Raw genomic sequence first — 25172 nt, forward strand, 5'->3', positions numbered from 1 at the left:
CACCTTACATACCCATGTAAAAACTGCCTGTGAAATGGTTAATGTAGCCACAGTGCTGCAGTTCAGGTACAGCAAGATAGTTGCCAGTGTGGCACACATTAGTGGCCTTGAGTGACCACATGATGCTGCCTGATGATGGCTCATGGTACTACACTACATCCAGTTACAGTAACTACAGTACAACACATAGCATTCATTGCTATACACCTGACAGTTGTGTGCATCCAGCCATGGTATGTATACCTGTGAGTGATGGTGCACAGGACATTGAAAAGCATTTAATACTTGCACAGCAATGTTGTGTCCATGTACACATTGTGTTCCAGGGTGAGGCCAATGATTGAACAACACACATGGATCAAACACATGTATACTGTTATTAACAAGGACTCTCTACACTCACACTGCATGCTGTCAAGCAACACACATCTTGCATGCTGACACATGTGATAGGAATCTTTGGCTTGTGATACTGTACTCCACCATCAACCACTAATGGGTATATTCTGGATTGCTATTGGTGTGTGTGTGTCTACTTTAGTGAGTAGTGTATTTGTGTTCATGTGCTCATGTGTGCATGTTCATGTGTTCATGTGTGCATGTGTTCATGTGTTCATGTGTGCATGTGTGCATGTGTTCATGTGTGCATGTCAGTATGTGTGCATGTGCTCATGTGTGCATGTGTGCATGTGTTCATGTGTTCATGTGTGCATGTGTGCATGTGTACATGTGTTCATGTGCTCATGTGTTCATGTGTGCATGTGTGCATGTGTTCATGTGTGCATGTGTGCATGTGTGCTAACATCATGTACAGATTGTAAAGTGTGTTTCCTGTCTCCCTCTCACAGGTGCTGAGTTTGTGTTGGTTGAGTGCAGCAGGGAACCTGAAGACACTGCCACAAATAGTGGAGATGATGAAACGTGTTGTGGCACAGGCAGGTTTGACAGGGTCTGTCGTTGGTCCGCCAATCAACAGTACACAGCTTTCCACACCATCTATGTGCACATTCATACTGCCAATACATCCTTCATCACCAATGGCCTTATCTGAGGGACAGCATACAGTAGGCATTGACCAGGATAGTGTGGTATCTATTGCACATGCATCCCCTCACAGCAGCCATACCCAGATTCCTGGAATGGTACCACATAGGCGGATGTCCAGGGGTTCTCGTGGGAGCACTGCTGGTTATAATGCCCCTGGCAGACGTGCCCCCACAGGTCTTACAACCTCAGGTATGCTCCGGGCTGTAATGCAGGCACAGGCACGTATGGAACGGTACACCAGACAGGGACTGAGGGCGCAGAGGGCCCATAACACCACTATCAATGACAGTATCCATGACCTTGCCGGTGCAGTGCGCCACTACACCGAGGTCATTGATAGACGTTGGGGGGAGAGATTAGATGTCCTCCGCAATGTCATGTCCATGTGCCAGGACAGTGCAGGACGGCCAAGACGTTGACGTGGACATATGCCAGCAACATCATCAGCTGGCAGTCGTCGCGGATGACACACAAGTCACAGCTGCTCCCGTAGTGGCAGTACCAGCCCCAGCAATGTTGGAGCAGGGCTGTCAATAGACCATCATAGAAGACACGTGCTTGTGACTCTGGCCAGTCCCAGCAGGGACATGGGTCCAGTCGACATCCCTCTGCCTCTGATGATAGTACCCAGTCTGGCTTAGTACCCGATACTGTCCGTTGCACCCCTGCCAGGCACAGGTACTATGTCAGTGGCCAGAGACGGTGATCTGTACAGCCTGGCAGGTACAGTCTGTGGCTGTCCCACAACCTCCCGTATATGGCAGCCACATGGTGGAACTGTATGCATGCAGACACACACACATAATCCAAACACCTAGGGCTAACACATACACACACACATTACATCAGCATTGACCCATGCTGTACTGTTGTCCCTCACACACACACACACACACACACACACACACACACACACACACACACACACACACACACACACACACGCACACGTCAATTGGATGGGTCAATGTCGGGCTCTGGCAAACCAACAACACATCCTGTGCATATGATGAAACTGTGCCACCTGCTGTCATCTGTAACATTGATGCAGGAACAGGCTAACATGGTGCTGATGCACAGGGTGACTTTATAGCAGTGTAGCAATGTTAGCATGTTGTCAACAGTACAGTGTAATGATATCCCTGTAGGTATATCTGAGCAGGCATGATGCATTAAAGCTATGATTATCAATGTAGTATTGTTTACAACAGTATTAATTCCAAAAATGTATTGTCTGCCCATGTGCCACTTGGCTAATGTGTGTCATTTGGCAGCATGTGTTGGTGAGTGGACAGTACATTTGTGATGTGTGCAGTACAGATTTGCAGGTGTACATTTGTGAACATGATGGAGGTGCAATATCTGCATGTGGACACATGGGAAGGGTGACATGCCCTGTATTACACAGTGTCAAGACTTCAATGTTTCTACTGGTGGCCAGTATGCATTTTAATACACGTATGTTTCAACTTGGGTACACATGTGTGCATGGCATGGTTTGACATTATGCTGTGGGTGATACTGTTACTATCTGTCATTGGTTTGCATTCTGGTAGTATACACATCCTCAGCAGCCTGACTATAACCAATCATTAAATGATGTCTTCACAACTGACACACAGATGTAGGAAACTCAGTAGCATTTGTATCTGTCCAGTACTATACTATACCAGTAACCAGTGGTATTGACCGCCACCCATTCCTGGGACCACTCCTCTTTGGCATATAGCCCTCTTAGGTACAAGCAAACACACTAGGGATATGTCCGTCCACATCTGGAAATGCATACAGTGGCCTACAATGCATTCTCCGGATGAGACACTTATCCTCCACAAGGGTATCATACAGACAGATACCTGTTGTCCAACCCATGCTATAAAGCTGTAAGCCAAATATAGCATAGTCATCCACATTTCATAAACATAGTATCCCGACAGTACCACATAGGTAGTAACCCCAAACATGTAGAACGGGTACTGATGTGTACATACAGCCAAGTGTTATGTCATCTGTACTTTAGTATTCACATTTCCATAGGTATTCTGAAGTCGCTCGGTGTATCACATAACCAATAAGGGGTCTGTATGCATATCCACAAAGACAAAGTTATTGTACACCTATAATGAATGTCCATTATTGACAGACTTTGTTGTGTTTGAACATGTCTGAAATATACCCAAGGCATGAACCCTCACTCACATTATTCTATAGAAACTGCCATGGGTGTGTGTGACACAGATGACCTAGGCCACAGATCACTACAGTGGCTGACCTTGTCACAAACATACATATGTGACCGAAGGTCTGAGAAGCAACAGCACAATCTGTCATAGGTAACAGATGTATTCATGTAGAAAGCAGGCTTCACACCTATGAACTAATTGAGGTCACATGTACATATATGTATTTGCCACACAGATACCTGAAGTGTGCAATGCACATACTGTTGTTATACTGATATGTCATACAGTAGTAAAAGCTAAACCCACAACACATTGACCAACAGTATCATATACTCTCAGCAATTGCAGGATTCAAACCCCTACCTAACTATGTTATGATACTAGCGAGATACACATTAATATGACGTGCTATAGGCTTTGCAGGGAGTTTTTATTTCCACTGCTATATTTGTAGGATGCTGACATCATCAGACTTGCCAAACAGGAATATAGCACTTTTAAGGTGTTTTCCTAGTCTCCAAAAAGGCCACTACTCTTAAAGGAAATTACACAGAAACATATAAACACCCCCACAACAATTGCAGGATTCAAACCCCTATCTAACTATGTTATGATACTAGAGAAATATGCATTAACACAACAAGCTATATGCTTTACTGGGAGCTTTTATTTCCACTGCTATATTTGTAGGATGCTGACATCATCAGACTTGCCAAACAGGAATATAACACTTTTAAGGTGTTTTCCTAGTCTACAAAAAGGCCAATACTCTCAAAGGAAATCACACAGAAACATGCACATCCCCCCCTCACACACACACAGCAATTTCAGGATTCAAACCCCTACCTAATTATGTTATGACACTAGAGAAATACGCATTAATGCGATGCGCTATATGCTTTACTGAGAGTTTGCATTTCCACTGCTATATTTGTAGGATGCTGACATCATCAGACTTGCCAAACAGGAATATAACACTTTTAAGGTGTTTGCCTAGTCTCCTAAAAGGGCAATACTATCAAAGGAAATCACACAGACACATACAGCAATTGCAGGATTCAAACCTCTACCTAACTATGGTATGATACTGGACAGATACACATTAATACGACGCGCTACATGCTTTATTGGGGCTTTTTATTTCCACTGCTGTATTTGTGGGATGCTGAAACCATCAGACTAGACATGGTAATGTGTGTACATTTAGTTTTATGCAATCCCAGGACTGAGCCATGGGGGACAAGCAGGTGTTACCAGCTTGAACAGGACTCCACATATGCCATGTGAAATTGGGATTAACTATCCTTACCCTCATTTGCATAGGATTGCCTACTAATGCTTGGTTACATCTCTTAGACTGAGCTTCCCCCTTAGCAACCTCTACTCAGTAGCAATGTTGACTTCATCCTGCCATTCACTTGCATGGCAGATGTATATTTGTAATAAAATGCCTATTTTTGGCTCTTATTTATTTATTTTTTTTGGTTTTTAGAGCGCAGCACTTTTGCGTGCCGCTGCACTACGCTTAAACTTCGGGGATCGAGGTAAAAATTTTTTTTTTTTTATTTTGCAACGGGAAGGATTGCCAATGGCCGTATATTTGGCCATTGGCATGCTTCCTCAACTGGATGCATCCTTTATTTGGAGCTGTCACAGCTCCGTTTTGCTATTTGCAGAATGGTACTCATTTGCCAATGGAGTACATTTCTACAAATAACACTACTCTTACTCGCACAGGTTAGGGTTTCCTGGATTGCAAATTTACCTCATTTGCATAACTTTCAGCAGCAAATGAGGTAATTTGCATAACCTAGCCCTGTCCGTGTAAGAGTCGTTTTAGGAGCTCTCTTGCCCCTGCCGGCTGTTCCTGGATCGCCGGCAGACATGTTCTGCAGGGAGTCTTACCCTACTCTTAAACTCCGTGCAAGCCTTCGTGAATCCAGCCCACACACACACACACACACACACACACACACACACACACACATATATGTATATATATATATATATATATATATATATATATATATGTGTGTGTGTGTGTGTGTGTTTGTGTGTGTGTGTGTGTGTCTGTGTATGTGTGTGTGTGTGTGTGTATACATATATATATATATATATATATATATATATATATATATCTATGGGTCTACCTGAGATAATTACAAGCCATTTGATCGACTTTTATTTGGTCGACAATTCATTTGGTTGACAGGCAGATTTGCCCCCCTCCCCGATGATGTGCGACCCTGAAGTTGATATATATAGTTAGGGGTGTGCACAGCCCCCACATTAGAGGGGGGTGGGGGGTGAAGTCCCCCACATAAAACTGCTTGTCGACCAAATGACTTGTCGACCAAATAAAAGTCGATCAAATGGCTTGTCGACCATGTGAAGTAGACCCATATATATATATATATATACACACACACACACACATATATATATATATATATATATATATATATATATATATATATATATATATATATATATATATATATATACATATGAACGTTGTAACAATAAAGCATAGACAAGGGGCTGGATTCACAAAGGCTTGCATGGAGTCTAAGAGTAGTGTAAGACTCCAGACAGCCAATATGTCTGCCGAGCGATCCAGGAACAGCCGGCAGGGGCGTGCATGAGAGCTTCTAAAATGAGTCTTGCACAAACAGTGTTAGGTTATGCAAATTACCTCATTTGCTGCTGAAAGCTATGCAAATGAGGTAAATTTGCGATTCAGGAAATACTAACCTGTCCGAGTAAGAGTAGTGTTATTTGCAGAAATGCACTCGGTTGGTAACTGAGTACCGTTCTGCAAATAGCAAAATGGAGCAATGACAGCTCCAAATAAAGGATTTATCCAGTTGAGGAAGCATGCCAATGGCCAAATATAAGGCCATTGGCATTTATATGTGTTGGAAAATAATAAAAAATGAATTTTTTCCCCCCGATCTCCGATGTTTAAGCGTAGCGCAAAAGTGCGGCGCTTTAAAACCCCCCCCCCAAAAAAAATAAGAGCCACAAATAGGCATTTTATTACAAATATCCATCTGCCATGCAAGTGAATGGCAGGCTGAAGACAACATGGCTACTGAGTAGAGGTTGCTAAGGGGGGAAGCTCAGCGTGAGAGATGTAACCAAGCATTAGTAGGCAATCCTATGCAAATGAGTATAAGGATAGTGAATCCCAATTTTCCCTGCCATGTGAACCATGTCCCTAGAGTGTAAGAGTAGGATTAGGGGAGTAACAGAGTAGTAGATAGGTGACATCATGGGGGGGGTATGTATCAATGACTGTAAGCTTATTGGAGCAGAATGGCATGTGTTTGCTTTAGTTACTCAGGACTGGAAGAGGCGTGTCTACAGTTGTCTGAACTGAAACCCAGAAACCGAAGACGTACGCTGTGGCTACACCCAAAGTTTCTTGCAAAGATGCTTACACTGTGTGCGCTCGTATGTGCGCCTGTACACCCGTCTAAGCCTGTGTGCACGTGTGCACCCGTGTAAGCCTGTGTAAGGCTGTCTAAGCCTGTGTGCGTGGATGTGCACCCGCCTAAGCCTGTGTAAGCCTGTGTAAGGCTGTGTGTGCGCGTGTCCTCTCGTGTGCGCGTGCTTGCACTTGTTTGCGTGGCGCTGCCCCCTGTGGAAACAGAAAGGGAAAGGGAAGGAAAAGTAGTAGTAGGAAGTTAACGAAGGAGAACTAGCCGAGCTGCCAGGTGAAATCAATCAGAATCAGCCAATTACACAGGCAGTACACTAGCCCAGCCCAGCCCAGCCCACCACTTAAAACTATGCAAACAACAGTCCCCCATGTTTTACTCAGAAAAACTGCAACACTGCAGTATACAAAGAGAAGTGAAAATGTAAAAAGCTTAACTGAGAAAAAAAAAATGTTAGGGGCTGCCATTGCTATTATAAGGCAACATGTGCAAGATGCTGAGGGTGGTGCCATTGTGGATGTTGCTGAGCAACCCACAGTGAGGAGACGGAGAAGAGTGTACAGACCCAGGGTAACCTACCAGGGGCTACATGAGCTGGAGATAGTGGAGCGCTATAGAGTGGACAGAGAGCTCCTGCAGCAAATTGTTGAGCTGTGCAGGCCATGCTTCACACACAGAACCAACAGAGGGGAACCCATCCCAGTGGAAACCAAGGTATGTGTTGGCCTAAGAATACTAGCAAAAGGTACCTTCCAGAGACCAACTGGTGATATGATAGGGATTTCACAGGCATCAGCATCCAGGGTACTGCACCAGTTCGTGAATGCCATGTCAGCACATGTCGGTGATCATGTATATTTCCCCAGTTCCCATGAGGTATTGGCCAGCAATATGCGTCTCTTCCAGCAAATAGCAGAATACCCAGAGGTAGTGGGTGCAATTAACTGAACGCATATACACATCAATGCACCAGCCGGTGAGCGGGGTAGGGCCTACATCAACCACAAGGGCTTCTACTCCATCAACTGCCAGGTCATGTGCGATGCAATGTGTGTGCTGGCTGCCCTGGAAGCTACCACAATTCCCATATCTGGCATCTGATGCAGCTGTACCAGACATTTGCCAATGGGGACATCCCTGATGGTCACCTAGTGGGGGATGCTGGATACGTACTGGAGCCGTGGCTGATGACACCCATCAGAAATGCACACACACCTGAACAAGAACTCCATAATGAGGCACACGCACAAACACGAAATGTAATCGAGCGTGTGTTTGGGATGCTCAAGTCACGGTTCCGGTGCCTGGACACATCTGGTGGAGCCTTGCAGTACTCACCAACTACATGTACACAAATTGTCATGGTATGTGCCATGCTACACAATATGATCCTGTGAAAACAGTTGCAGCAGGAACAGCATGGGGCAGGGCCAGACAGCCCCCCACCATTGCCAAGGCCTGCACAGGCACAGCGTGACTTGGAGGAGGAACAACCTGAGCCTGCCCCAGTAGGCAGAAGGAGGCGTGCCCAGTATGCCTTGGCCTTGGCAAAGAGGCAACGCATAGCACATACACTGGCTCAGTAGGAACCCTGTAAATGATACCTCTGTCTGACTCGCACATAAAATAAAAGTGATGCCTAACTTGCCACTACCTGTTTCCAAACATGTATAAGGAGTGTAGTATGTGCATCCGACATAGGCAGCCCTGCAGCACCACCGGAGGCATGATTAGCATGTTCTAAGCAATATAAAGCAGTGCTAAGCAGCATTTACCAATATTTAGCATATGTAAACAAAATTGCCCGTGCTAACTAATGCAATGTTGGGCAACGTTGAGCAATGTTGGTCAAGGTCGAGCAAAGTCATGCAAAGTTGAGCAAAATCAGGTAAACATGCTCATATTTGCTTTACTGTTCCTTAAGCAGTCTGGTCTGCCCAGCATGAAAATAAAAAGCAGTGACAGGGATCGAACCCAGGATACTGTGCACAGTAGTCATAGTACTGAACCACTAAGCCATAACAGCTGTTCAGTGGCATAGACACAGCAGGACACCTGTACAGTAATGCAAACACAAGGAAATGCTGTATCATGTCCCTAAAGAGGCATATGGGTTACCTCCCCCACAGGCCCATGCAGACAGTGAGCATCAGGGCAGGCGGTGTGATGTGGTTTGTGTAGGCTATGAAGTTGCAATCTAATATACGTAACATTGGACGCTAGGATCTGTAGCACAGTAGCATGCCTCAAGCCAGTACGATAGGCAACAGTACAGACTGAAATGGTGTTTCAGGTGAAACCCTCATCCTATGTACACCCACAGTAACAATCAAGTGTGCCCCTGGGTAGAAATGTGCAAAGAATAGCTGTCCCCCCTGTATGTAGAAATGTTGATAAGTCTATGCAAAGTGTCTCATGGAAGCCCTGCAGGCACAGCATGATCCCTGTTGATCTATGACACAAAGGTGAGCCCTGCTGTAAAAATACAACTTGATTTTCCATACACATATAGTATAAATGTCTATACTGGGCGAGCTCACACAGTCCAACAAATATAGTGGATGTCATTCAGCATTACACTGAAAGGTCATACTGGGCATGCTCACACACTTAAAAAACGAAGCAAATGTCAGGCAACAACATACTGAAAGGTCATACTGGGCATGCTTACACACTTATTACAAATAAGGAGGTCATTATAAGGGATCTATGGACAAATGTGGATAGACATCTCTACTTCCAGAAACACATTCACAAAGTTGTCAGAAAATCATGCTATGTGTTCACACAAACTGCCAAGGTCTGTGCATATAGGTCAAAGGAGGTTCCCAGTACTCATCAGTCATCAGACCCGCCAGAGAGTACCACAACACACTTGCGATGAATCTGACTAGGCACATTCAGCAGCCAGAAAGACCACTGAAGTACCCTAACAAGAGGATTACTGGCCTCAAACAGTTGCCCCATGCAACAAGACTGAATGTAACCCAATCTGTACTCTGTTGCATACTGTCTACACAGGAGATCTCTGCCCAACAGACAGGTCCATGTCATGGCTACACTCAAATCTGTTCTGAGTTACAGCTCAATGCCACTAAATATACAGACACAACTGATATTGCCAACACCCTGGCAGATAGGATCAGTGTTAACTGTACCTCCCTCTCACCCATGAAAGAGCACATCTCTATAATAGAAGACTGCAAAATTGCTGTCATCATGGCTGCACAGGTAAAAAACACACTCCAAAGCCAGTATCACAGCAACCATGGGACCAGATAACTTCACAGGCTGTGTTCCACACAAACCACAGAACGAACAAGCACCACACTGACGTACCATGTGCAGTCATAGCCTCACCTCATGCTTTGTGCCTGTAGAATGGTGCACAGTGACGGTTATCCCACTACACAAGGGTGGAGACACCACAGACCCCAGGAACTAGCACCCATTAGCCTGACGAGCCCGCTCTTCAAGGCCATGGAATGTATCATCATACAACATATAAACAATTACATTTGTAATACCCAAACCCTGGACCACAACCATGTTGGGTTTGTAAAATGCAGATCATGTCACCTAAACCTGATAGATGACATTGAAGCAGTCAACAGAACCGTCAACAAGGGTAAGGTGGTTCACACAGCCTATGTTGATCCTGCCACGGCTTACAACACCACCCCACAGTCTGGAAATATAGATAAACCCACTAAACTAGGTATAAATTGCTATGTCACAAGATGGGTTGCCAACTGGCTCACTGACAGAACACACACTGTGAAAGTAGCAGACTCCAAGTATGACTTTGGACTAGTGACGAGTGCAGTACCACAAGGTCCAGTCCTGGGTCTTGTCCTGTTCAGTATCTACTTCCCTGAAGTAAACTTTAACATGGAAGGTCTGTGGCTACAGAAGTTTCCAGAGGACTGCAAACTAGGAGCCATAATTGTAAATACTAAAGATGTGGACATCCTACAAAAGGGCCTCACTGAGACAAATAGCTGTTGTCAAAGCCATGGGCTCTAGCTCAATGCTAAAAGGTGCATTGTCATCCCGTTTGTTAAAAACTCTGTAGCCAAGAACTACAACATAGGTGGTAGTATACTTAACACTGAAAGTGTGACAAGAGACCTCGGGTCACAGGTGTACACTGGACACAACTGTGATAATCACATCCCCACTGTAGTCAGGAAACCCTGCTATGTGGCACACCTCATCACAAAATGTGTCTCCTGCAGAATAGAAGACAACATTGTTCCACACTACTCATCACTCACTAGAACTATAATAGAGTACAACCCCACTTTTGCTATGTACCTCACAAGACAACTACAACAACTGTAAAGCCTGCAGAAATACCTCACAAAGAGCATTAGTGGACAGAAATACATGCCATAGACAGACCATCTCAAAATCCTCCATCTGTACTCCCTTGCATATCACCTACTCAGATGTGTTCACTGCCTAACATACACAGCTATGTCAAACGCAGAGCTGTTGGACATGCTCCACGTAAAACATTCACAATCCCTCTGACCTTTGGACCCAAAACCACGAGTGAAATACAAAAGGAAGGGGTGTACCCATTTACCTTATGGATACCCACACCTTCAGGTTAGTGTTACAGCATGAGGCCTTGGAGACCATGCAAGTGCAACTAACATTGGCCAACGCTGCTCATCAGATTATAGCCTGCTACAGATCATCTACCTTGTCACAGGAACCTCACTCAGTATTCCTGAGAACAGTGGAAAATATAAAGGTCCTATCAAACACCATTATATGAGGTGATTACAACTACCCAAACCTTGAGTGGGAAAATGACTTGTGTACAACATCCTTTGTCCAATGTTTCCTAGAATTTAAAAGCTCTAACACCTTGGAACAGCTGGTCACCATGCCCACTAGAGGTGACACCATATTGGACATGATCATCACCAACATGGGGTACCAGTGTTCCACAACAGAGATAAAACCCTCGATGGTAATATCAGATCATAAAGTAATCACACAGGACATCCACACCCCCCCCCCACCCACCCAGTCAATGAAACCACCGGGAAGACATTTTCAAAAGCAAACTGCACATGTCCCAAGACAAAACTGGAAAGTTCCAAAGACCTCTTGCTGTAGGATAATGGTATACAATCTGCCAAATCAGTTACAAGTGAATCCTATGAGCATCTACAGGGATGCATGGATCGAGACATCACAAATAAAACCAAGGTGCACTCCTCTAAAAATAAGAAAACAATCTGGTGGTCATTGCCCATAAATAAGCTAGACAACAGAAGGAGGAAACTAACACCTCATAGAGCCAACTACACTAAAGGAAAGGCATCACTGATCATTATTAGGAAGAAGCAATGATCGCTTATAAAATAATTCAAGGACACTTTCAAAAGACAAATTGCCAAGGACTGTAGGAATGACAACCACAAAGCCTGCGGTAGCTATACCAGACATGTAGGTGTCAACTTCCAAATATGCTGTCAGCTACTGACAAATGGCAAGGAATACACTGAACCAACTTTCATTGCCCACATCCTGGGGGACAAGTTCAGTGAAAACTTCCCCATCACCCCCAAAAGGGCCTGTGTCCATCATAGAAGGATGCAGAGCCCCAGACGCCATGGACATGCAGGTAAAGACAGCACTCTCCAAAACCAAGAACACAGCATCAATGGGACTGGATGGTGTCCCAGGCTGCATCTTACACTAGGCCCAAAAGTAACTACACCCTCACCTACATTCACTGCCCAGACTCAATTGTACCACAGGGTATGTACCCAAATAATGGCATACACTAACAGTCATCCAGCCCCACAAAGGGGGTGCCACAACAGAACCTGGAAACTATTGCCCTATATGTCTACTCAGCCTGGTCTACAAAGCTATTGAGCAAATTGTCATGGAACAAATAAACAGTGACATTGGGTACCTCCAGACACTGGCCTCTACACAACCTCACCTTGTCAAAGCAGATCCTGCCTCCTAAACATAGTTGACTTACTTCAAACAGTTACCAAGGACATAGAAGGAGATGAATGTAGTCCACACAGCTCACCTGGACCTCAATAAGGAGAGTGTACGCCATTCCCCACTCTGTCATCATGGACACGCTTACCAGCCTGAACATCAACAGCTATGTCACCGGATGTGTGGCCAAGTGGCTCACAGATCAAACCCACATGTTCAGAGTTGCTGGTGCCATGTCTGATTCTAAGACAGTCACAAATGGTATCCCACAGGTCTTGGCCCTGGGACCCCACCTGTTCAGTAGACACTGCTCAGAGGTACAGGCAAGCATGGAAGGAGTAAGGCTGAACAGGTTTGCAGATGACTGCTAACTGTGGTCCATAATCAACTCTATGGCTGACACACACATCCTCCAGAAGGCACTTACAGAGACAGATACCTGGTGTCAAAACAATGCCCCAAGAAGAATGCCAAAGAATGCATAGTCATCCCCTTTGGCTAAAACAAAGTGCAAGCAAATGACCACATAGGTGGTACTCCAGTATGTATGGAGAAAGTCATGAAGGCCCTGGGAACACAGTTAGATGGTAAACTGTCCTGTGATGATCACATGGCCAAAGTGTTTAGACATTCCTTCTATGTAGCCCACCCAATGTCACCTAATGTAACCCACTTTGTCTAGTCTGATGATGTCACCATCCTACAAATATACCTATGGAAAAAATAACTTACAGTAATGTGTATAGTGTGTCATGTTAATGTGTACTCCTGTAGTATCATAAACCAATTAAGTTTGAATCCTGCACTTGACAAGAGTGTGTGTGTGTGTCTGTCTGTGTGTGATCTCCTTGGAGAAGAGAACCTTTTTGGAGAGTACTCAAACACCTTAAAAGTGGTATACTAATCTTTGTCAGGTCTGATGATGTCACAATCCTACAAATAAACCTGTGGAAAAGCGAATTCACAGTAATGTGTGTAGCGTGTCATGTTAATGCATATTCTTGTAGTATCATAAACCAATTAGGTAGGGGTTTGAATCCTGCACTTGACAAGTCTGTGTGTGTCTGTTTGCATATGATCTCCTTGGAGAGTACTCAAACACCTTAAAAGTGGTATACTAATCTTTGTCAGGTCTGATGATGCCACCATCCTACAAATATACCTGTGGAAAAAAGAACTCTCAGTAATGTGTATAGCACGTCGTGATAATGCGTACTCCTGTAGAATCATAAACCAGTTAGATAGTGTATTGAATCCTGCACTTGACAAGTTTGTGTGTGATCTCATTGGAGAAAAGCAACATTTTTGGAGAGTACTCAAACACCTTAAAAGTGGTATACTAATCTTTGTCAGGTCTCATGATGTCACTACCCTACAAATATACCTGTGGAAAAAAGAACTCCCAGTGATGTGTATAGCGCGTCATGTTAATGCGTACTCCTATAGTATCACAAACCAGTTAATTAGTGGTTTGAAGCCTGCACTTGACAAGTTTGTGTGTGATTTCCTTGGAGAGGAGCAACCTTTTTGGAGAGTACTCAAACACCTTAAAAGTGGTATACTAATCTTTGTCAGGTCTGATGATGTCACCATCCTACAAATATACCTGTGGAATCAAGAACTCATAGTAATCTGTATAGCGTGTCATGTTAATACGTACACCTGTAGTATCATAAACCAATTAAATAGGGGTTTGAATCCTGCACCTGACAAGTGTGTGTCTGTTTGTGGGTGATCTCCTTAGAGATGAGCAGCCTTTTTGGAGAGTACTCAAACACCTTAAAAGTGGTATACTAATCTTTGTCAGGTCTGATGATGTCACCATCCTACAAATATACCTGTGGAAAAGCTAACTCGCAGTAATGTGTATAGTGTGTCATGTAAATCAGTACTCCTGTAGTATCATGAAGGGTTAGGTAGGGGTTTGAATCCTGCACTTGGTGTGTGTGTGTGTGTGTTTTATGTGTGTGACACTTGGGCAATGGGTTGTGGGTTTTGCTTTTACTACTGTATGACATATCAGTATGACACCAGTATGTGCATTGCACATGTGAGGTAGCAGTGTGACAAATACATATGCGTACATGTGACCTCAGTGATTGCATGTGTGGGAACCCTGCTTTCTCCAAGAACACATCTGTCATCTTTTCAAGAGTGTGCTGCTGCTTTCCAGACCTTAGATCACATCTGTATGCTTGTGACAAGGCCAGCCACTGCAGTGATCCCTGGCCTAGGTCAACTGTGTCACACACACTCATTAAGGTTTCTATAGAATTGTGTGAGTGAGAGTTTATGGCTGAGGTATATGTCAGACCTGTTCAAACGCAGCAGGGTCTACCAGTGATGGCTATTCATTATAGGTGTACAACAACCTTTGTGGATATGCATGCAGACCCCTTATTGCTTATGTGATCCACCGAGGGATTTAAACATACCTTTGGAAATTTGATTATCAAAGGAGAGATGACGTACCACTTGGTTGCATGTACACATTTGTACCTGTCCTTCAAGTTGATGGCTACTACCTATGTGTTACTGTGGGGATACTATGTTCCATAAAGGTGGATGACTATGTATAGTTTGGCTTAAAGCTTTACAGCATGGGTATGACAACTGGTATCTGTCTGTATGATACCCTTGTGGTGGATGTGTGTGTCATCTGGAGAATGCATTATAGGCCACAGTATGCATTACCAGATGGACATATCCCTACTGTGATTACTTGTACCTAAGAGAGCAATATGGCAAACAGGAGTGGTCTCAGTAATGGGTGCAGGTGAATACCACTGGTTACTGGCATAGTATAGTACCTGAAGGATCCAAATGTTGCTGTGTGTCCTACATCTGTGTGTCAGTTGTCAAGACATCATTTAATGATTGGTTATGGTCAGGCTGTTGAAGTTATGTATACTACCAGAATGCAAAACAATGACAGATAGTAACAGTATCACCCACAGCACAGTGTCAAACCATGTCATACACACAAGTGTAGTCAGGTTCCGAAATGTGTGTAGTACAATGCATACTGGCCACCAAAAGAAACTATGGAGTGTTACTGTGTAATACAGGGCATGCCACCCTGCCTATGTGTCCACTATGCATGTACATGTAGACAGTGCACCTCTACCATGTTCACAAATGTACACCTGCAAATCTGTGCTACACACGTCCCCCACATACTGTCCACTCTCTAACACATGCTGCCAATACTACACACATCAGCCAAGTGGCACGTGGGTGGACAATACACTATTTTAACTAACACTGGTGTAAACAATACTACAATGACAATCACAGCTTTAATGCATCATGCCTGCTCAGCTACACCTTCACGCATATCATTACACTCTACTGCCGACAACATGGTAACATTGCTATATTGCTATAAAGTCACCCTGTGCATCAGCACCATGGTAGCCTGTTCCTGCATCGATGTTACAGATGACAGGAGGTGGCACAGGTTTCATCATATGCACAGGGTGTGTTGTTGGTTTGCCAGAGGGCTACAATGAGCCATCCAATCGACATGTATGTGTGTGTGTGTGTGTGTGTGTGTGTGTGTGTGTGTGTGTGTGTGTGTGTGTGTGTGTGTGTGAGGGGCAAGAGTACTGCTATGGGCCAATGTTGATGTAATGTGTGCAGGTATGTGTTAGCCCTAGGTGTCTGGTTCATGTGTGTGTGTGTTTGCATGCACACAGTTCCACCATGTGGCTGCCATATACGGGTATTTGTGGGACAGCCACAGACTGTACCTGCCAGGCTTTACAGATCACCGTCTCTGGCCATGGATACAGTACCTGTGCCTGGCAGGGGTGCTTCTGACACTATCAGGTACTAAGCCAGACTGGGTACTATCCCCAGAGGTAGATGGATGTACACTGGACCCAGGTCCCTGCTGGGACTGTCCAGAGCCATGTGCACATGGTCTTCTAGAATTGTCTATGGACAGCCCACCCTCAACATTGCTGGAGCTGGTACTGGCACTACGGGAGTGGCTGTAACTTGAGGGATGTCCACGGCGACTTCCAGTTGCTGATGTTGCTGACATACGTCCATGTCGACGTCTCACCCATCCCGCACTGTCCTGACACATGGACATGAAATTGTGCAGGACATCTAATGTCTCACCCCAACGTCTATCCATGACCTCAGTGTAATTATGGATGGCACCTGCTAGGTCACAGATACTGTCAGTTAAAGTGGTGTTATGTACCTTCTGTGCCCTTAGTCCCTGTCTAGTGTACCGTTCCATACGTGCCTCTGCCTCCATGACAGCCTGGGACATGCATGAGGTTGTAAGACCTGTGGCACGTCTGCCAGGGGCATGATGACCAGCAGTGCTCTGACGAGAACACCTGGACATCTGCCTATGTGGTACCGTTCCAGACCTCAGGGTATGGCTGCTGTGTCCGGATGCATGTGCCATAGCTACCACACTGTCCTGGCCATTGCCGACTGTAAACTGTCCCTCAGCTATGGGCATTGGTGTAGAGGGATGTATTGGCAGTATGACTGTGTGCATGGATGGGGTGGACAGCTGTGTACTGTCGATTGGTGGCCCAACGACAGACCCTGACAAACATGCCTGTGCCTCAACACACCTATCATCATTATCACTATCTGAGCCAGTGACATCAGATTCCCTGCTGCAGTGAACCAGCCCAACCTCAGCACCCGTGACAGGAAGACAGGAAACACACTTTACGACCTGTACATGATGTCAGAACACATGCACACATGCACACGTGAACACGTGCATACATGCACACATGCACACTTGCACACGTGAACACATGCACACATGCACACATGAATACATGCATACATGCACACATGCACACAAGCACACATGCACACATGAACACATGCACACATGCACACATGCACACATGAACACATGCACACATGCACACAAATACACTCCTCACTAAAGCAGAGACACACATGCACACACACCACCAACAATCCAGAACATACCCAATAGTGGTTGATGGTGGGGCACAGTATCACAAGGCAGACAGTCATATCACATGTGTCAGCATGCAGGATGTGTGTTGCTCAACAGCACGCAGTGCGAGTGTAGACAGTCCTTGTTAATAACAGTATACATGGCTTTGATGCATGTGTGTTGTTGTTCAGTGATTGTCCTCACCCTGGAATGCAATGTCTACATGGACACAACATTGCTGTGCAAGTATTACAAGCTCTGCAATGTCCTGTGCACCATCACTCACAGGTATACATACCATGGCTGGATGTGTATCTGTGTGTCACATAGATATCCATTTCTGATTAGAGCGTCTGTGTCTTTAGCAGATGATTGTGGACACAGGTTTAGCCCATGCATGCTCTGTATACACACTGGATGAGTGGTGCATGTATACCTGATGGAATACCATTGCTCAACATAGCCATTGTACAGTGGTTATGGTGAGTGTAGGACATATTGTGGACATGCCATTGCCAGCCATGGCGTGGCATGCTACAACAGAATTGCAACATTAAACTTCACACATACACAGTGTGTGTCATGTGACCTATACACTCAATAGCATTACAAGACATATATGTGTCACTTTGTACAAATGGTGATTGCTATGCATATTGTGTATCAGTGCATATGTTTGCACACACACAACATTGAGGTGCATAGCAGTTAATGCTATGTGTAGTACTGTGGTTACTGTAACTGGATGGCATGTTGTATCATGAGCCATCATCATGCAGCATCATGTGGTTACTCACAGCTACTTATGTGTGCCAGACCGGCACCTATCATGCTGTACCTGAACCGCAGTACCATGGCAACATTCACCATTTCACAGCCAGTTGTTACATGGGTTTGTAAGGTGCCCAATAGGGAGCATTGCCTAACATGAATTTGTTGCGTGTTGGAGAGTGTCACACTGCCCCATGATAGGCCTCTAACCCTCAGGTATATTATGTGTGCTGTGTGGATGACATTTGGGATACTGGAGTGTGACCTTACAGCATCTGTCTGAATACGCCATGTGTAGCATATTAACATGTACTGTGTATGACGGAGTTGTGTATGTCGTGTGCATGTGTATCGACTGCCTATCCAATGTCCACTATAGTGTAGCCACAATTGTTTGGGATGCTCTGTGTATTGCATCTGTTTAAGGCAGCCACTCATGTTACTGAGATGTGCATAGTCTCACAGCAAACATGTACAGCATGCATTATGCGTAGGTGTGTTACATGTGTACATGGCCTACACCTCACCTATGACATGTACATTTTACTAGCAATATTAAATGTAGAACACACTCACCAGCATGGGTCTGCTGCCTTGCTGTCACACCAGAGGGACCTACAAGGATATGAAACAGTTTGTCAGTGGCAACAACTGTGGCATTGCTACTGTGGCTTTGCAATCTTACAGTAGCACAATGGTTGACAGTCACAGGCCTACACATCATGTTCCAAATTATCAGTATTGAATAACACCAGGCTCCACATCTTCTAACTACACAGTACACAACTCACATATGCATGATCTAACAATAGAGGTAACAGTAGTCTACAGTCATGCCATCTTACGTGCACGATCCATGTGAACTTGTTGGGGGGCTCCGGTCTCCATGATGATGCATGTGTGCTGTTGTTGTTGTCGCCAGCAGCTCCTCCACTCTGGTGAGGGGGGGGGTGGGTGGCAACCCCACCACCTGTGGCAAGCTGTTGTCTACGGACATCAGACGCACGCTGCCGGACATGTCTAAGTAAATCACTGCAGTAATGTCGTACCTGCTCATAAGTATGCATGCCTATGTCATTTATCCTACGGACATCTTGCCACAGCACAGTCTGCTCATGCTGGTCCTGGCTGGTTCTTGAAAATAGCAGGGTGTACTGTTCGATGAGACAGTTGGCTAGTATTTCATCCTCTGCATGGCTGTAGGCAGGATTGTGATGGTGGGACATGGCCCTGGAAGACAAGAAAACAATATGTGTGAGCAAGTCATGTGGCACACTTAACATTCTACAGTACAGATATCACTGAACTGCCATAAATAGCAAACTATTGTCTGTCAGAGGATACACACTTTCAATACCACATATCAGTGCTCAACCCACAATTGCCTAACACTGCCTGACACACTCTATATATTAAAACATTTTCTGCACAGCAACAAAGAGAAACTACTATGTAAGACTATGCAACAGTACATGGCACACTGTATGTGACACAATGCACCACCTAGCCACAGTAGGTATATATCCAGCTAATGCATAACAAAATATGTAATCCATTGCAATGATTGTAAAGTCCAGTTACAGTATTACCAGTATACCACACTAGTTGTTGATGGAAAACCCCTGCCTACAATATGTGCACATTCGTGAATATAGGAGGCATACTGCTGTACTAGACTATACATGTTGCTAGATACCCACTCATATCCTGTAACACACTTATGACCGGGGCATGTTACAGGCATACCCACACACACATCAGACATACATACAGGACACAGGAGTATGGCAACCCAGGTGAGCTTTCCATGTGTACCATACAGTACTGTGTGTCAGTACTTACAAACCCTTATGCCTGAGGTATGTAATCTGTGAGGACTACAGGGAACACACAAAACAGTGTTTCCAAGCAATGTGGACATGCACCATACTGTGCTGTTTAGGCCTACAGCTTTAGGTAGTACTACAGTTCATACAGGGGTTTGATTCACTGGCAGTACCAATCAATGAGCATACATGTACTGCTTTATCCTCCAATGGCACACCCCAGTTAACCCAAAGGGACTACGTCGGACTGTATGCCATACTGCTTTTTCTGGCTAGCAATAGCATACACATCTTTTGCTGGGATCAGAGCTAGGACACATAATACCATGACAGAAACAATTTCCCACTAAGCTATCCCACATATACACAACTGTGAGACATTCACCAACACATTCACCATCACACTCAATCAGCCTCACATAGCAATTATTGCAACAAGTACATGTGGATGTGTATTGGTTCATAGGTAGGTTATAGGCTATTGGCTCTAGGGCCTATAGAAGTCTAGCCAGATGGTACCCTGGCCTTTAACACCCAAGTAATTTAGTTCCATGTGTCCCTGTCAAGCAGAGCCACATAGGTGATTCCCGGGGTGTAATTCCTATCTCCCATCCAATCATCAAGACTATTCATGACGAGTGCTACTGAGGAGCTTTGTTTGCTATTGCTAGGTAGTTTGTTCCACAGTATGGGATGTCTCTGAGATAGGAATCTATCTTTCCAGCATGTTCTGTCTATTGTGGTGACAAGGTTTAGGTCCCTAGAGCGTGTAGTTCGTAGGGATAGTGATATGTTTACGTGGAACATGTCCAACAGCTCTGGGTTTGACATAGCTTTGTATGTTAGGCAGGGGTCACCTCTGGGTTGCCGGTATGCAACACAGTGTAGCTGTGGTTTGGTGAGATGGTATGCATAGGCCACCTGTTTGAGGACAGTATTATTCTTTGTGAGATATGTCTGTGGCCTTTCCAGTTGTGGTAGATGTCTTGTGAGGTACATACCAAAAGGGGCATTGTACTCTATAATGGGTTTTGTGAGTGATGAGTAGAGGGGAACACTGACCTCTTTTTCCCTGGATGACACAGCTTTTGTGATGAGGTGTGCCTTGTAGACAGATCACATGACTAGTGTGGCACTGTGATTATCAAGGGTGAGACTACTGTCCACCTGTGTCCCATGGTCTCTTATCACACTGTCGGTGTTAAGTCGACTACCACCTATGTGGTAGTTCATGGGTACAGAGTTTTTAGCAAAAGGGATGTGAATGAATTTCAGACATTGAGCTTGAGGTCATGGCTTTGTCACCAGGCATCTGTCGCAGTAAATGTGACTCTGTCTCTCCCTGCCTCTCTCTCTCTCTCTATATATACATATATATATATATATATATATATATATATATATACATACATACATATATATACATATATGTATATATATATATATATATATATATATATATATATATATATATATGTATATATATATATGTATATATATATATATATATATATATATATATATATATATATATATATATATGTATATATATATATGTATATATATATATATATATATATATATATATATATACACACATACATATAAACATCCATTGGTGTACATATAGATATACATATAGGCACATATACAGTCCACCTTTCATGGTGGGAATATCAATTATACGAAGTATGTGAGGTATACAGTTATGTAATGATATTGCACAATCTTGTGCGAAATGCATCGAAGGTGTTCTCAGCCCATGTGGCTTTAGCAGGCCTCACTAGCTGCGACACTGCAAACCTAACAAATCACACCCACAGCGTTTAACCACCACATGTCATATACCAGCAAACAGCCATTGTCCACACTACTGTACAGAACACATATGACATGGTTCAGATGTTTGACATTTAATGCTGAGCTACATATATCACAGTTATGTCCCACTGCACACAGCTACATACTGATTTGTCCATGGCAGTAGTTATGCAGGGCATCTGTGCATAGATACGTACTGCTGCCACATATTGATGTTTCAAAGTATTTAGAGTAGTCTTCAAATACATCTACTACATGCCAGTCAATACATATCTGTTACATACCTTTCCTTTGTATGTGTTTGAAGTTTTCACTTTGCTGTATCTTTGGCTTTATTTAATTTTTTTTTTTTTATTCCCACTGGTGTGTGTGGGGGTGTGTCTCTCTCTCTCTCTCTCTCTCTCTGTCTCTCTCTCTCAGCATCTGCAATGGGATGATTGCATGTGTGGCCAGCAAGTACAGCCTGCTTTTATAGGTATCTGCACATGTGCATGTGATGGCCTCTGCACCAATTGGTGGCCACCATTTGGTAATTGCATGCAGCCTGCTATGTGGTAATTGCAGTACTCAGGTAGGCGTAGCCCTTTCAGCTTTCCAAAGTGGGGCCCATTCTTGTTTGCTGTGGACACCGTTGTGTAAGTCAGAAGGTTGGTATACTTCTTATATGTGAAGCTAGGGGTGTAGCCAGTGATTTAAATGTTGTACTCAGACCTGAATGTTGCCACTTCCACTACACAGTTGTCAGTGTAGAATTGTACTCACCCCTAAAAAGACTAACGCAAGATACATGGGTGTATGTTGTTTCTTTTCTACTTATACAATTAACTGACATACAAAAGTAGTTATTGAGATGCATTCATTTGGCACATGAACTGTTTGTGAACTGCTATACTGTGAATATTAATTTACCCACTTTTAAATAGTTTCTGCTTTTTTAGTGTTGCCATTAGCATGGGCTGCTCAAGAAAACTGGACAAATTTCAGTACTGAGTATGCCTACCCACATTCTTGGTAGACCCTGAACATACAGGTTTATTGTACATTTGGGTAGGGGTGCAGAAGGACAGAGAGCATTATGTATTGATGTGAGAATTGTATCTTGCTGGACTTAAAGGGTTTCTGTGTACCTGTTAGTTTACCAAGGCAAGTAGTCTGTCTGCGTAGCTCCCAACTGTGGACCTATCCAGATGGTAGTCAGAGGTTAGCCTGTTATTCTTTGTCTGTGCAGCACACCAGTCTTTTCAGCACTGGAACAATGGCATTGTCACAGTTGGTTGCTACCAGTACATGGTGACATCCTTTTGTATTTCACTGTTGTACTCCTACATAAGGGTATGCTTCTGGAACTCCTTCCAAAGCTATTTGCACAGTGCGTAGCAGCAGAATAGCTGATAATCCTGTGTGTTTCTGCCTCTGCAAGGCCTCTCAAACACTCAGGTACATATGTGAACAGACTCAGGGAAAAGTAGGTAGAAGTGAGGTACACCTTTACAATATTAGGGACATTAAGTTGGGACTTTGAGAGAACCAGAGCGTATGGATTAATACACATTTCCTGCAGTACAAGCGATGTCCAACTCTTACTTATTATCATTATTCATTAAGTGTAATTCATCACCTTTCTGCCCAATGTGTCCAACTCTTACTTATTATCATTATTCATTAAGTGTAATTCACCGCCTTTCTGCCTAATGTCAGTAGCTTTCAGAGGGATTCAGAGGGACACCGCTAAAACCTGTCTCAAAATCAGGGACATGCCTGAAATTTAGTCACAGTTGCAAAGTATGGCCTCTGCCCTAATCAGATATGCTAGTGTTTGTCCTACTAAGATACTGTGTGGGGGTTGTAAAGTGCTGCTGTAACATTATTTCCTGCTAGTATGGCTGGTTCTCTTTTCACAGTCATGTAATGCAATTCCACAAGAACTGCTGGTAAGGATCCACAGAACAGGATTTGTGTTATGGCATTCCTATTTGTCCTTTACATGCACTCATTCTGATGCATGATATATTGATTTCAGCACCAATTTGTTGTATGCTTACCATGGCTCAGTGGTACTTCATGCAGTCTAGTGTGTACAAGGTCCGGGGTTCGAGACTGACAGAGGTATTTTAATTTGCTGCTGAGCAGAACAAGGGCCCTGACATAGAGAGTGACTAAGGCACTTTTAAGCAGTTGTAAGCAGGTTTGCGTGACGCTTAGCAATACTTAGCTAAGTGCATAAAAGCACACACTCGCACAAACCCGCTAACTACTGCTTAAAAGTGCTTACTCCAGCTAACCCACGGCACTCATTTCTTTGAAAGAAAAGAAAATGGGGAGATAGGAAAGTGGTGAAAAAGGGGCACAAAGAGGGAAAGACAGTAGGGAAAACAGCGCGGGATGTGCAGGACGGGTGTAGGGAAGGTCCATAGCTGCCCATTTCTTTAACAGCAACAGCTGTGCATATACTAATATTTTGGATGGAAATTTGAAACCTTCCACCCCTGAGAGAGGGGTGAGGACAACGAAGTATGCTGTACTGCCAATTAAATTTCAGTTTATGTGTCAAGCGGACATGTGTGCAAAATGGGAAGCTATGTATGGGGTGTAATTTTTTTGTGGGAGTAGATTGTCCCCTCCTTTTTTTTCAGGTGAGAGTGGAATGTGGGGTAGGGGAAGTAGGTATATTTGGGGAGGTAGGTTGGGGAGGTAAACAGACAAGACAAACAAGATGCATACAGGGGCAGAATATGACACATGGGGTGGGTAAACACCATTGACGGGGAAGGGTGTTTGGAAATCGCAAGCCCATGAGCCCACAGATGGCAACAGTGGAACTGAGATCCCCACCCATGGGCAGTCACCACTGCATCTTCACAGCCCTGAGGGTGGCTGTGCTGGGGGCTGCGTAGGAGGGGCAGGCTCACACGAGAGTCACGCCACTGTTGCTTCAAGCTAGAGTAGAGGATCAGCGACTGAACGCTCGATCTCCCTACGCACCACAGCCCAGACCGTTCGGAGGGTGATAGGTGGCCCTCCTCCGGCCACACTTGCATGGTGGAGACATGCCCCATCCCTGTAGTGCTTCCACCCAAAGGTGGCACAGGACCAATGGAGGAGGAGGTCCCGGGCTGGGCACCAGACCTGCTGGGGCCAGGTGCCATCGCCCGCT

The sequence above is a fragment of the Protopterus annectens genome, chromosome 4.part0 (genome assembly GCF_019279795.1).
Source record: "Protopterus annectens isolate FY-2018-M chromosome 4.part0, PAN1.0, whole genome shotgun sequence".
Classification (NCBI taxonomy): domain Eukaryota; kingdom Metazoa; phylum Chordata; order Ceratodontiformes; family Protopteridae; genus Protopterus; species Protopterus annectens.